The 12,203-nt window shown below is 48.0% G+C and overlaps 1 protein-coding gene across 1 annotated transcript in view; it reads right to left on the bottom strand.

Moving 5' to 3' along the window:
* OSER1 (oxidative stress responsive serine rich 1) overlaps positions 1-9,390 on the bottom strand; it is a 44,354-nt gene extending 34,964 nt beyond the window's left edge. The window contains exon 1 of the mRNA XM_082272007.1: positions 9,278-9,390. The gene's annotated coding sequence lies outside the window, so the exon portion shown is untranslated. The remainder of the gene's footprint in view (positions 1-9,277) is intronic.
* Between the last annotated feature and the right edge of the window lie 2,813 nt (positions 9,391-12,203).

The following is a 12,203-nucleotide window of genomic DNA, read 5'->3' as shown; positions in this document are numbered from 1 at the left end:
CAGTGTCCATGAGGCCTAAGGGCCGCATCACATTGGTGCAATGCAGGAACCCTGCAAATCCACTGCAAGTTCCCACATGGCACCCGACTCGCAGGCAGTTCACACTGCCATATGCCAACTGCTGGGGGTGTCAATACAAAGCTAACGACACCCCCAGATTAGATTGAATATCGCAGTGTGAACTGTCAGTGCGGACAGGAAACTGATCACATAGGTGTGAGCACCCATGCAATCCGATTCTGGTGCGGACCAAAAAAAGGGTCCTGTGTGACTTTGGTCCGAATGCAATGAAAATTCAGCCATGCAATCTGTATGGCTGAATTTGCATTGCACAGACATCGCATGTGATTTGCACAGCAGTGTGCTGCGATTCACGTGCGATGTCTGACATTGCATATGTGTGAACCGGCACTAAAACCTACACTTGTATCTTTAGGTTACCAGGGAACTCAGCTTTCTAATGGTAACGTATAAACTATGATCTACCAACACTGGAGAGTGCAAAATCTGGTGCAGCTCTGCATAGTAACTAGTGATACACCGATCCGATATTCGGATCGGAAATCGGCCCCCGATCCGGACAAAATAGCCGGATCGGAGATTGGTAAAGTTTAGCCGTCCCACGGGCCGATCCGGTTTTTGCTGAGTAACGGCTCAGCCATCCCTTACTAGGTGCAGTAGTAGTATGGGATGGGAGCCGCTTCTTCCTGTATAGGTCCGGTGTAACGTGAGAATTACCTACCCTCATCACTTCCGGCCAGGAACAGCTGAGCAGCGCAGCAGTGCGCATGCTCACAGCCCCGGATACCTAAAGGGACAACTGAGGAGCAGACTAGTGCGCATACGCACTAGTATGAAAATAGCACGGTGTACCGTGGAAAAAAACCTACCCACGCGGCGGTTAAATAAAACAGCTCGGCTGCAATACGAATCATCTCCGCTCCTGTCCCGGTCACTTCCCTGATCTCGGCAAGTAAATATAAAAGCGGCTGGCGGCTCCATGATTTATCTTTTCATACAGCCGCCGCCGCTTTTATATTTACTAGCCGAGATCAGTGAAGTGCCAGGGACAGGAGTGGAGATGACTCGTATTTCAGCACAGCTGTTTTAATGTACCCACTGCATTACATACAGTGCCGTGCACCGGAAGTGACGAGGGGTAGGTTTTTCTCACGGATAGGTAATTCTCATGGAACACCGGCTCACAGGCAGAGTGATATCAGATGCACTCCGCCTGTGAATGGAGGAGCCGTACACATGAAGCAGCAGCTTTGCTCTGTACTGCAGCTGCTTGCTTTGTGTGTAGCTCCGGAACGGTTCCGTATCGGTATCGGCTCCAAAAAAGTCGGATCGGTGCATCCCTAATAGTAACCAATCAGCTTGCAAGAGGTTTTGTCAAAGCTTAAAGTGTAAGTTGACCTTTCAGAACCATATTCAGGGTGTAACATGTTATGAATGCACCGGCCCCCACAGCTCCCCAATCCCTACTGTGACAGCTAGCAGGGGATCTTCTCTCCACTAGCTGTCAAAATATAAAAAAAAAAAAAAAAAAACTGTGGCAAGGTGGGTGGAGGAGCCCCATTCAGGGTCAGGCAAGTCATACATTATACAATTTTCCTCTACAGTTTTCCTTTAGATTTAACAAAACCATATAATATGAGGTCAAACCTAAACCCTTTCATTTTGTATGCAATCAGGCAGGCCCCTTACACTAAACAGTTGAAGGTAAATCTAAAGGAAATTGTATAATGTATGGGCAGCCTTATAAATTGACAGCTCTATGAAAAACAACAAAGTTCAGTAGCCTTTGCGGCTGTGGGCAAGTCGTTTTCCATGAACTACCCCGGTGCTGTGAGCGCTGTGGTAGTTTATTTATTCTTCCTGTCAGCATCTAATGGCTTCCCCGTATGAGGTATGAGCAAACCCATACACTGACAGATCTGCAGGAGACCTGCATGGCACCAGTAATCTGCTGATTGCAGGTGCAATGCTTTACAGGCTTCTGCAACAAATAATAATAAATGCACTTTTTTTTTTACCTGCAAAAAAACGTGCATTTATTGTTTTTTGTGAAAAGGTGAACTAATCCTTTAGCCACCTTCTGACGACCGCCGCAGTTATACTGTGGCAGGGCGGCCCTCCTGTGCGAACCGACATAGGTATACGTCGGTCGTGCGCCTGCAGCGAGGGCGCGCCTCCAGCGGCACGCTTCCACCCCCACTCAGCAGTAGGGTAGCTGATGCACGGGGCAGCCCTCTCTGATTGCCGCCTGACACCCCCGATCGCTCCCCGCTGAGAGAGAAGAACAGTCAGCTGATGTAAACACAGCCAACTGTTCTTCTCTCTGCAATGATCACAGAGCGCCTGTGATCCTGCTATATAGGAACACAGGTCTCTGTGATCATTTCCCAAGCCACGCCCCCCCACAGTTAGAAACACGCCCCTAGGTACACATTTAACCCCTTGATCACCTACTGGGTTAACCCCTTCCCTGCCCGTATCATTAGTATAGAAACAGTGCATATTTTTAGCACTGATTACTGTAGTAATGTCACTGGTCCCCCCAAAAGTGTCAAAAAATGTCAGTCAGGGGTCCGATCTGTCCGCCGCTATGTCGCAGTCCCGCTAAAAATCGCAGATCACCGCCATTACTAGTAAAAAAAAAAAAAAAAAACAATAAAAATGACATAAATCTTTCCCGTAGTTAGTAGACGCAATAACTTTTGCGCAAATCAATCAAAATACGCTTATTGCAATTTTTTTTTTTACCAAAAATATGTAGCAGAAAACAAATTGGCCTAAAATGTTAAATTTTGATTTTTACATTTTCTTTGGGGGGGGGGGGGGGGGGGAATGTTATATAGCAGAATGTGAAAAATAACGGAATTTTTGTAAACTCTTACCTGTAAAATTCCTTTCTCTGAGTCCTCCGACAGTCGCCGCCTCTTCATATTCGTCACATATGGGTATTAGACTTTGCTCCGAAGGAGTAGCTAGGCAACAGAATATGTTAACATTAAAGCTTTTAACATATCCCACCCTCAAGGGGTGGTCCCCTCAGTCAATACCCTCCTACTTCCTGCAACCATACCTCAGTTTCAGTGGAATAGCAGTAGAGTATACAACCAAACCCCAAAAGAGGGGCGGGGGCGGCGACTGTCGGAGGACTCAGAGAAAGGAATTTTACAGGTAAGATTTTACAAAAATTCCGTTTTCTCTTACGTCCTCCGACAGTCGCCGCCTCTTCATATTCGTCACAATGGGGACGTCCCAAAGCAGTGCAAACATGAGGGGTGGGAAACGCATCCACGCCGTAAGGCAACGCAGTCTCCGCATCAAAGAAAGGAACCTTACCAAAGGAAGGAAACCAGCTGGGCAAAAGGAAAAAACAGGTGCTCAACAGGAGCAACAACCCAGGAAAAACAAATAACCAGGGGATAAAAGACATATCCCAACAGCCAGGGATCCCAACAGGTGATCCTAGGGAACAGCCGCACTAAGAACCTTGCGGCCAAAGGAAGCATCCGCCGATGCCTGAACATCTACCTTGTAGAATTTTGTGAAAGTGTGCACGGTCGACCAGGTCGCCGCCTTACACACCTGGGCTACAGAAGCCCCATGACGACAGGCCCAAGTTGTACTCAGAGATCTAGTAGAGTGCGCCTTCACAGGCACAGGGGGAACCTTCCCCTGCAAAGCATAGGCCTGTTCAACGGTCTGCCTGATCCATTTGGCGATGGTAGAGGCCGACGCCGCCATGCCCTTCCGAGGACCCTCTGGAAGAACAAACAAGGAGTCCGTCTTTCGAAAAGACTCAGTCGATTTAAGGTAAACCCTTATCGCCCGAACAACATCCAAAGAATGTAATCTCACCTCTTTCGGATGTTTAGGCTTCGCGCACAGCGAAGGCAAGACAATATCCTCATTAAGATGGAATTCCGAAACTCGCTTCGGAAGAAAAGAAGGATTAGGTCGCAAGACCACCTTATCCAAGTGAATAACCAGATACGGAGACTTGCAGGACAAAGCCGCCAGCTCCGACACTCTGCGAGCCGAAGTGATCGCCACCAAAAAGGCGACCTTTTTGGACAACATAGACAACGAGATCTCCCCGATCTGTTCAAAAGGAGCACGTTGTAACACAGATAGAACGAGATTCAAGTCCCAAGGGGGCAGAGGATCCCTCCTAGGAGGAACCAGATGCCGCACTCCCTGAACAAAAGTGCCAACCAAGGAGTTGGAAGCCACGGGACGTTGAAAAGCTAGACATTGAAACTGAGGTATGGTTGCAGGAAGTAGGAGGGTATTGACTGAGGGGACCACCCCTTGAGGGTGGGATATGTTAAAAGCTTTAATGTTAACATATTCTGTTGCCTAGCTACTCCTTCGGAGCAAAGTCTAATACCCCATTGTGACGAATATGAAGAGGCGGCGACTGTCGGAGGACGTAAGAGAAATATTGTTTTTTTTCAGAATTGTCACTCTTTTTTTTTTATAGCGCAAAAAATAAAAATCGCAGAGGTGATCAAATACCACCAAAAGAAAGCTCTATTTGTGGGGAAAAAAGGACATCAATTTTATTTGGGTACAGCGTCGCATGACTGTGCAATTGTCCCTTAAATTAATGCAGTGCCGAATGGCAAAATAGGGCCTGGTCATTAAGGGGGGAAAATCTTCCGGTCCAGAAGTGGTTAATTGAACAAGCTGAAGTTAGAAGCTGATTGGCTACCATGCACGGCAGCACCAGATTTTGCCCTTTCCAGTTTTAGTAAATCAACCCCAGTGTGTCCATTTGTACAGCTGGACAGGCTGGTAATATACCAGTGTACCCAATCCCCTAAACCCAGCAGCCAGAATTATTTGTCTATGCTCATCCTGCTTTAAAACCCAACTCCAGCCTTAGGCCCCTTTCACACAGGCTGACCATTCAGATCCGCCTGTCCGTTTTTTTGGAGGATCTGAACGGTCACCCCATGCATCTCTATGGGGGATCGGATGTCAGCGGAGACATGTCCGCTGACATCCGCTCCAATCCGTCAAATCTGGACGGATGGAAACCCTATTTTCCATCCGTCCAGCAGATCGGATGAGAACGGACAGACAGTCCGATCCCATCTGATTACCCCATAGAGAAGAATGGGGAACTGACAGCTGTGTCTCCGCACACAGCGCGGAGACACAGCTGTCATCCTCCTGCTCAGCAGGGGATCAGCGGATCGATTCCCCGCTGAGAAAAAAGGAGTCCACCTGACGGACTCCACTGTGTGAAAAGGCCCTAAGGCCCTTTCATACATGCTGTCCGTTTTTCATCCATCCGTTGACGGATGAAAAACGGACATCAATGTATCTCTATGTAAAAACGGATGACAACGGATGATCTTCAGTTAACATCCGTTTTCATCCGCTTTCGTCAATGTCCGTTTTTTTGAACCGATGAATGCCCTATTTTTCATCCGTCGGACGAAAAACGGATGACAACAGATGAAAAACTGATACATTTTGACGTGACTGAACTGATGAACTGAACGGACCGTATGTGTGAAAGGGCCTTAATGTTTAATAGAATTATTAGCACTCGGAACTTCCTGCTGTGTGAGCTCTCCTCTCCTGTTCTGGTGACACTAGGACAAGAAACGAGAAGGAGCAGTTGTCACTGGGATAGACAAATGACCTATCACCTCCTAACACCAATAAATGTGTTTTTGCTCCTGCTAAGAAGGATATCCTATTACCTCCGGTCTCTGTGATAACCGGTCAGAACAGGAAGCAAGAGAGAAGACAGGGAATGCAAAAATAAACCTTGACATACATGTTCCCCTAAATATTAAAGTACAACTAAAGGCAAAACCTTTGTTTAGTTTGGATGGAGTTGAGGTGGATTAGAACATTTATCAGTTTGTATTGCAGTCTGTGTCCTCATTAGGGAGATTCACTCTCTCCATTTGTCCTGTTTATCATTATTATTGAAAGTGAAAGTAAAAGAAAAATCACAATTTTTGGGTTGTCCCCAGAAAAATAATAGAGGGGAAATCTTCCAATGAGGACACTAGTTCTGGTCCTTTAATTCGCAGAGATTTCCTCTCACTTCCTGTTAGGCTATGGGACAGGAAGTGAAGGGAAATCTCCGTAATGGACAACAGATGGTGGAAAAAAAATCTGACAGATTATACCCTTCCCTTAAGCCCCGTACACACGTACCGATCGTCGTCATACAAACGTCGGCGGACGAAAGATCTGCCGATTGTACGCGTGTTAGTATGGTGCCTCCGACAGCTGTCTGCACACAATCCGCGGACAAGAGTCTTTCTTGCAAACATGAAAATTTTTGTCTGCGGACACCAGAACGGACGATTGTTCGCCTGTCAGTACAGAAATCAGCCGACAGACCGCAGATTTGCAAGACTGGGCATGCTCAGAAAATAAAAAACACAGGGAAAGTTAACCATCACATGACATCACTTCTGCAGTCAGCTGAAGTCTGCGGACAAAATTCTTGTGCAGTCCTTGTGCTGTCTTTGCACTTTTCAACAGACACCGACATCCCGGGGAGAAAAGACGAACGTTTGTATGACGACGATCCGTACGTGTGTACGGGGCTTAACTCTATCCAAAATGAAAAAAAGTTTTTCTTATAGTTCTACTGTATTGTGTATTCTTTAAATCATAGTCTCTAGCATTGTCATGTACTTCTTCCATCTGAAGTTCCTGTTCTGCCAGTCACCTTTCTTCCTTGTTCTAAAATGACCACGCAAAGCTCAGAAGCCGATCTTTGTTAGTGTGGTCAGTTTTCATCCTTTGGGTGGCCATTCAGAGGTACAGGACACTGTGCAGACACACAGCATGTCTGGATTGGATAAGTTTGCTCAGCACCCCTCCTGACCAATCACAGCCTGCCTTTTAAACACACCCCCTGCTCAAGCACAGCAGGGCCGGGCACTCATGGATCCCAGACCCACGGCTCCTGGAATAGACATTCCCAGCGGCAGCCAATGGATCATGAGCATGCAATTTCTTTTAACAGGTAGGTGTGGGCCCCCTGGTGGCCCCTTAGTGTTTCGCATTAGCATAACATGATCTACTATATTTATTCCATGCTACAAATTGTTTATTTCTTAGAAACCGTGTATCACATCAACCCCGGAGTAAGTGAACGGTTGTTCACAAAACACGTCGGATTACCAGGATGCATTTTCATACCGCCTATGGGTTGTTCTACGGAATCCTGTACATTGACCATGAATATATAATCATACTATGTACAACATCACAAATCATAATACGGTACTTGTCTGTTTACTTGCTGACATTGTATATTCCAATAAACTTGCTTGTTACATTGTTTCAATGGGCTGTGACACCTCATTTATAGTCTCCAGGGCAAATCTTTGCAACTCTCTCTGTTATTGAGGGATGGAGGTGCGTCACCAGGTGCATCAGGGCATATTTTATTCTATAACTGTATAAGCTATATTATTTTTTCTTTGCTATTTTTTTCCCCACGAAAGTGGAGTTACCCTTTAAAGCCACTGATCGACAAATGTTTTCCAACTGTTCTGTTCCAGAGAAGTCCCTCAACTTCTGTTGAGCAAAAATAGCCAAATATGGATTGAAATTTGGCTGGTACCTGCTGAATTCCCATCCATATATGGCAAACATAAAGCTGATCTCCATTTTTCCTGTCACTTTAGATCATTTGTGTGGACCAAGTTAGTCCAGATGAACTACAGTATATCCTTCATGAAGTGCTGCATTTACTCTAAGCGCTGTGTGTGCTGCATATAGCTTCAGCCACATCACCCCCTTACTCCACTTCCCCCATCACTCCACTGCCCCCTCCCCTATCACCCCCTCACTCCACTTCCCCCTCCCCTATCACCCCCTCACTCCCATCTCCCCCTATTACCCCCTCTCCCCTTCTATCACCCCCTCACTCCACTGCCCCCGCCCCCTATCACTCCCTCACTCCACTGCCCCCTCCCCTATCACCCCCTCACTCCACTGCCCCCTCCCCTATCACCCCCTCACTCCACTGCCCCCTCCCTCTATCACCCCCTCACTCCACTGCCCCCTCCCCTATCACCCCCTCACTCCACTGCCCCCTCCCTCTATCACTCCCTTACTTTACTCCCCCCTCCCCTTTCACCCCCTCCTCCCCCTATTACCCCCTCTATCACCCCCTCACTCCACTGCCCCCGCCCCCTATCACTCCCTTACTTCACTCCCCCCTCCCCTTTCACCCCCTCCTCCCCCTATTACCCCCTCTCCCCTTCTATCACCCCCTCACTCCACTGCCCCCGCCCCTATCACTCCCTTACTTCACTCCCCCCTCCCCTTTCACCCCCTCCTCCCCCTATTACCCCCTCTCCCCTTCTATCACCCCCTCACTCCACTGCCCCCGCCCCTATCACTCCCTTACTTCACTCCCCCCTCCCCTTTCACCCCCTCCTCCCCCTATTACCCCCTCTCCCCTTCTATCACCCCCTCACTCCACTCCCCCCTCCCCTTTCACCCCCTCCTCCCCCCATTACCCCCTCTCCCCTTCTATCACCCCCTCACTCCACTGCCCCCTCCCTCTATCACTCCCTCACTCCACTGCCCCCTCCCTCTATCACCCCCTCACTCCACTCCCCCTCCTCCCCCTTACTCCACTTCCCCCTCCCTCTATAACCCCCTCACTCCACTGCCCCCTCCCTCTATCACCCCCTCACTCCACTCCCCCTCCTCCCCCTATTACCCCCTTACTCCACTGCCCCCTCCCTCTATAACCCCCTGAATCCACTGCCCCCGCCCCCTATCACTCCCCTATCACCCCCTCCTCCCCCTATTACCCCTTCTCCCCACTGCCCCCATCAACCCCTCTTCTCTTCTATCACCCCCTCACTCCACTGCCCCCTCCCTCTATCACCCCCTTACTCCACTCCCCCTCCTCCCCCTATTACCCCCTTACTCCACTGCCCTTTCACCCCCCTCTCCCCACTGCCCCCTCCCCTTGTCACCCCTCACTCCACTGCCCCTATAACCCCCTCTCTTCAATCACCCCCTCACTCCACTGCCCCCCCCCCCTATCACCCCCTCACTCTACTCCCCCCCCCCCCCCCAATACAAGCTCCCAGTTGACGTTCCCTGTACCCCCTTATACAGACCTCCCCCAATCCCCTTATACTATTCTGCCCCCTTATCCCTCCCCCCCGGGTGTCCCAGTTATTATCCAGCCCCCGTTTAATAAATACCACATCCCCCATCCCTCCCCCACAGGGGCCCGGGGCCCCGCTCTCACCATGTAGGCCGCTCTCGGCGGACTCTTCTCCTGAACGTCGCTGTTTGCGCACAACACCCGGCAGTGACTCTGCAGCCTGACTCCGAATGACGTCACCCGCCCACAGCCATAGAAACCGAGCACAACATGGGCTAGAGCGGCTCCGTACTGCGGAGAGGGCACGTGACCGGCTTGCGTTCCACGCCTCATCCCCAAATGGAACGCACTGAGTGTCAGTCATGTTGTTGGGGAAATTTTTGTACCTACTTCCGTCAATCTGGAGTCAGCGGTTCTACTAGTCAGGGCTCTGCAGCCCAGCCACCTTGTCTGCAATAGTCCATAGGGGGCTCTGTGAGAATCCAGAATTACATATGTTTGTGTTCAATAAATAATAAAGAGTAGCTCTAAACCTGAAATCTCATAGACATTACTCTCAATGTATCTACAAATCTGACACTCATTAAAACTATACTTAGTGCTAAAATAAAGGTATTTGCCACTTCCTGTATGTGTGACAACTGTCTCCCAATGTACTCCAACGTTGTCACCCTGTCACATGCCGCTGATATTTTGAAAAGTTCTTTATTTTGAGTTTCACAGTCATTTACAGAATGTGTGCAAAACATACAACTGCGAGATTTTAGAAAGGGAGAATGGCAGCTTTCGGTTATAATACAGACCGATAACCTGTTATCAGAGAGTGCACAATCTTTTCCCCACAAGTGTATGGCTTTGGCATGTAGTGAGCATTCAGTATCAAAGTTACCATTTACCCTACGGTCACACCTATGCGTTTTTTGTGTGCTTTGCAGAAACACACTACACTTCATTTAACATGGTTTTCTATGGTACACATTCACAGCTAGTGCATTTTTTGGAAGGGCTGGGGGACCTCTTTCTTGCAGCAGAATGCGTTTTGCGTGTCATATACTTCAATAGACGAGCACCAAAAAGGCAAGTGTTGCATTTTTTATGCGTTGTTAAATGTGTTTTGCATGGTGCATTTTATTTCTCTTTAACATACACTGTATAGCTAGTTGCTAAGCCAGCCACTGCGTCCTTTACAACCAATAAGTCATCAGCTGTCAGCCGGCTTCCCCGCTGACAGCTGAATGTGAAAACAAGAAAAATTGGCAAAAAAAAAAGTGGAGTCACCCCCAATCTTTACCAGGTCTTTTGGGTCTGGTGTGGATTTAGAGGGGAACCCCACAACAAAAAGCAATAAGGCATGGGGCCCCCCCCCAAAAAAATCTATACCTGACCCTTATTCAGACACAGGCAGGTCTGGAAACGGAAGGGGCAAGCTGAACCATACCAGCCACATGCCCTAAACATGGAGGGGGGGTGCTGTGGGACAAGGGGGGCTCACCTTTTCCCCATGTTAATGATGTTGATGGAGTCAAGGGCCTCTTCCCCACAACCCTGGGCTGTGGTTGTGGGGGGTCTGCGGGCAGGGGGGTTTATCAGAATCTGGAAACCCCCTTTAACAGGGGGGCCCCCAGATCCCAGCCCCCCAGCTGTAAATGGGTATGAGATACATAGTACCCCTACCTATTCACCAAAAAAGTGTAAAAAAGAATAAAGATAGTAAAAGAGTTGTTGACAGGTCCTTTATTAAAAAAAAAACAATGTCCTTGGAGTTAGATCCATCGTCAATAACGATGTCGCTGCACCGCCAACCTCAAAAAAAAAAGAAGAAGCTCAGCTCACGGCGAACGCCCCCGCAGTCTGCCTGCTCCGCCGTGTGACATTTCTTAAATAGGTAAGGGGCGAGGCCACCCACCGACATCACCTGGTGGCACCGCACCCGTGACATCATCGACCAGTGCATGTTTTATTATTTTTTATTAGCACCCATCCCTTTGCTTTCCTGACCTACCGAGCTGCATGTTCAGATAAGGGTCTGGTACAGATTTGGGGGGGACTCCACGACGTTTTTTTGTCATTTTTTTTGCCGGCAATGTTTCTTTTTACAGTCAGCTGTCAGTGGAGAACCCCACTGACAGCTGATAAGTCATCTATTGTTGAGGACGCGGCAGCCAGCTTTCAACCAGCTATACACAGTTTATTATAGAGATAAAAAAAGTAATCAATAACGCATGTGGAAAAAAACGTAACACACATGAAAACCAAAACTGTATTGATGTTAACCTAGGGTTAATATATAAAAAAAAAAGGAAAATTCTAAACATAAAACAAGAAAAATGAGGAAAAAAAAAAAAAAGGAAGAGGGAAGGGTAAGAGATGGAAAAGGGAAAGGAAGGGGGTATGAGTATGCTGTGCATGATTCCATCAAGATGGGTGCCTATGAGCAGCAGAGTTGGGGGAAGGTGTCTAAATAAGACCTAGTAAACTGGGCTTGGTAATCTGCCAAGTACTGTAGGTGTAGCACCATCCTAGGCAGGTTGCAAGGATCATAGGTAAATTTAGTTATTTTGGCTCCTCTGTAATCACTGGAGCAGCTTTTGATTCTTTTGGGCTATTCTAGATCTCACAGGCTGCAGGCGTAATGGCTTCCTTCTGCATTCTGGAGGCTTCAAGAACATAGGGAGAGTGGGGAGAGTCAAATGGGCAGCTTGAGTATTTATTGTGCTTCAGCCAGTCTCTGGGGAAGTGTCTTCCTCACCTAAAGGGGCTGCTGCCCCTTTGAAGCAAATCTGCTGGAGTCTGCCAATGTTCTTCGAGATCCCAGCTTAATTCCTAATTAGCTTTGGAGCTACGTAAATAGTTTCACCTAACGATCTGGTCTGGAGATCTCACTGAAGAGTGCCTGGTGGAGGGTGTGTAGCTGCCCTGGGACATTGTGAGCACTGACCTGAGCTCAGACTGCTAGTGACTGTGTGTTCTTCTACTTTTATGCAAAAAGTGAGGTTCCCCTTATTGGGACTTTACAGGCACATAAAATTATATGAAAAATAATTTTTAAGAAAAATAATTTTATTTGTAA

This window comes from Pelophylax lessonae, assembly GCF_965119305.1.
Source record: "Pelophylax lessonae genome assembly, chromosome: 11".
NCBI lineage: Eukaryota > Metazoa > Chordata > Amphibia > Anura > Ranidae > Pelophylax > Pelophylax lessonae.
This window is presented reverse-complemented; position numbering and strand designations above follow the sequence as displayed.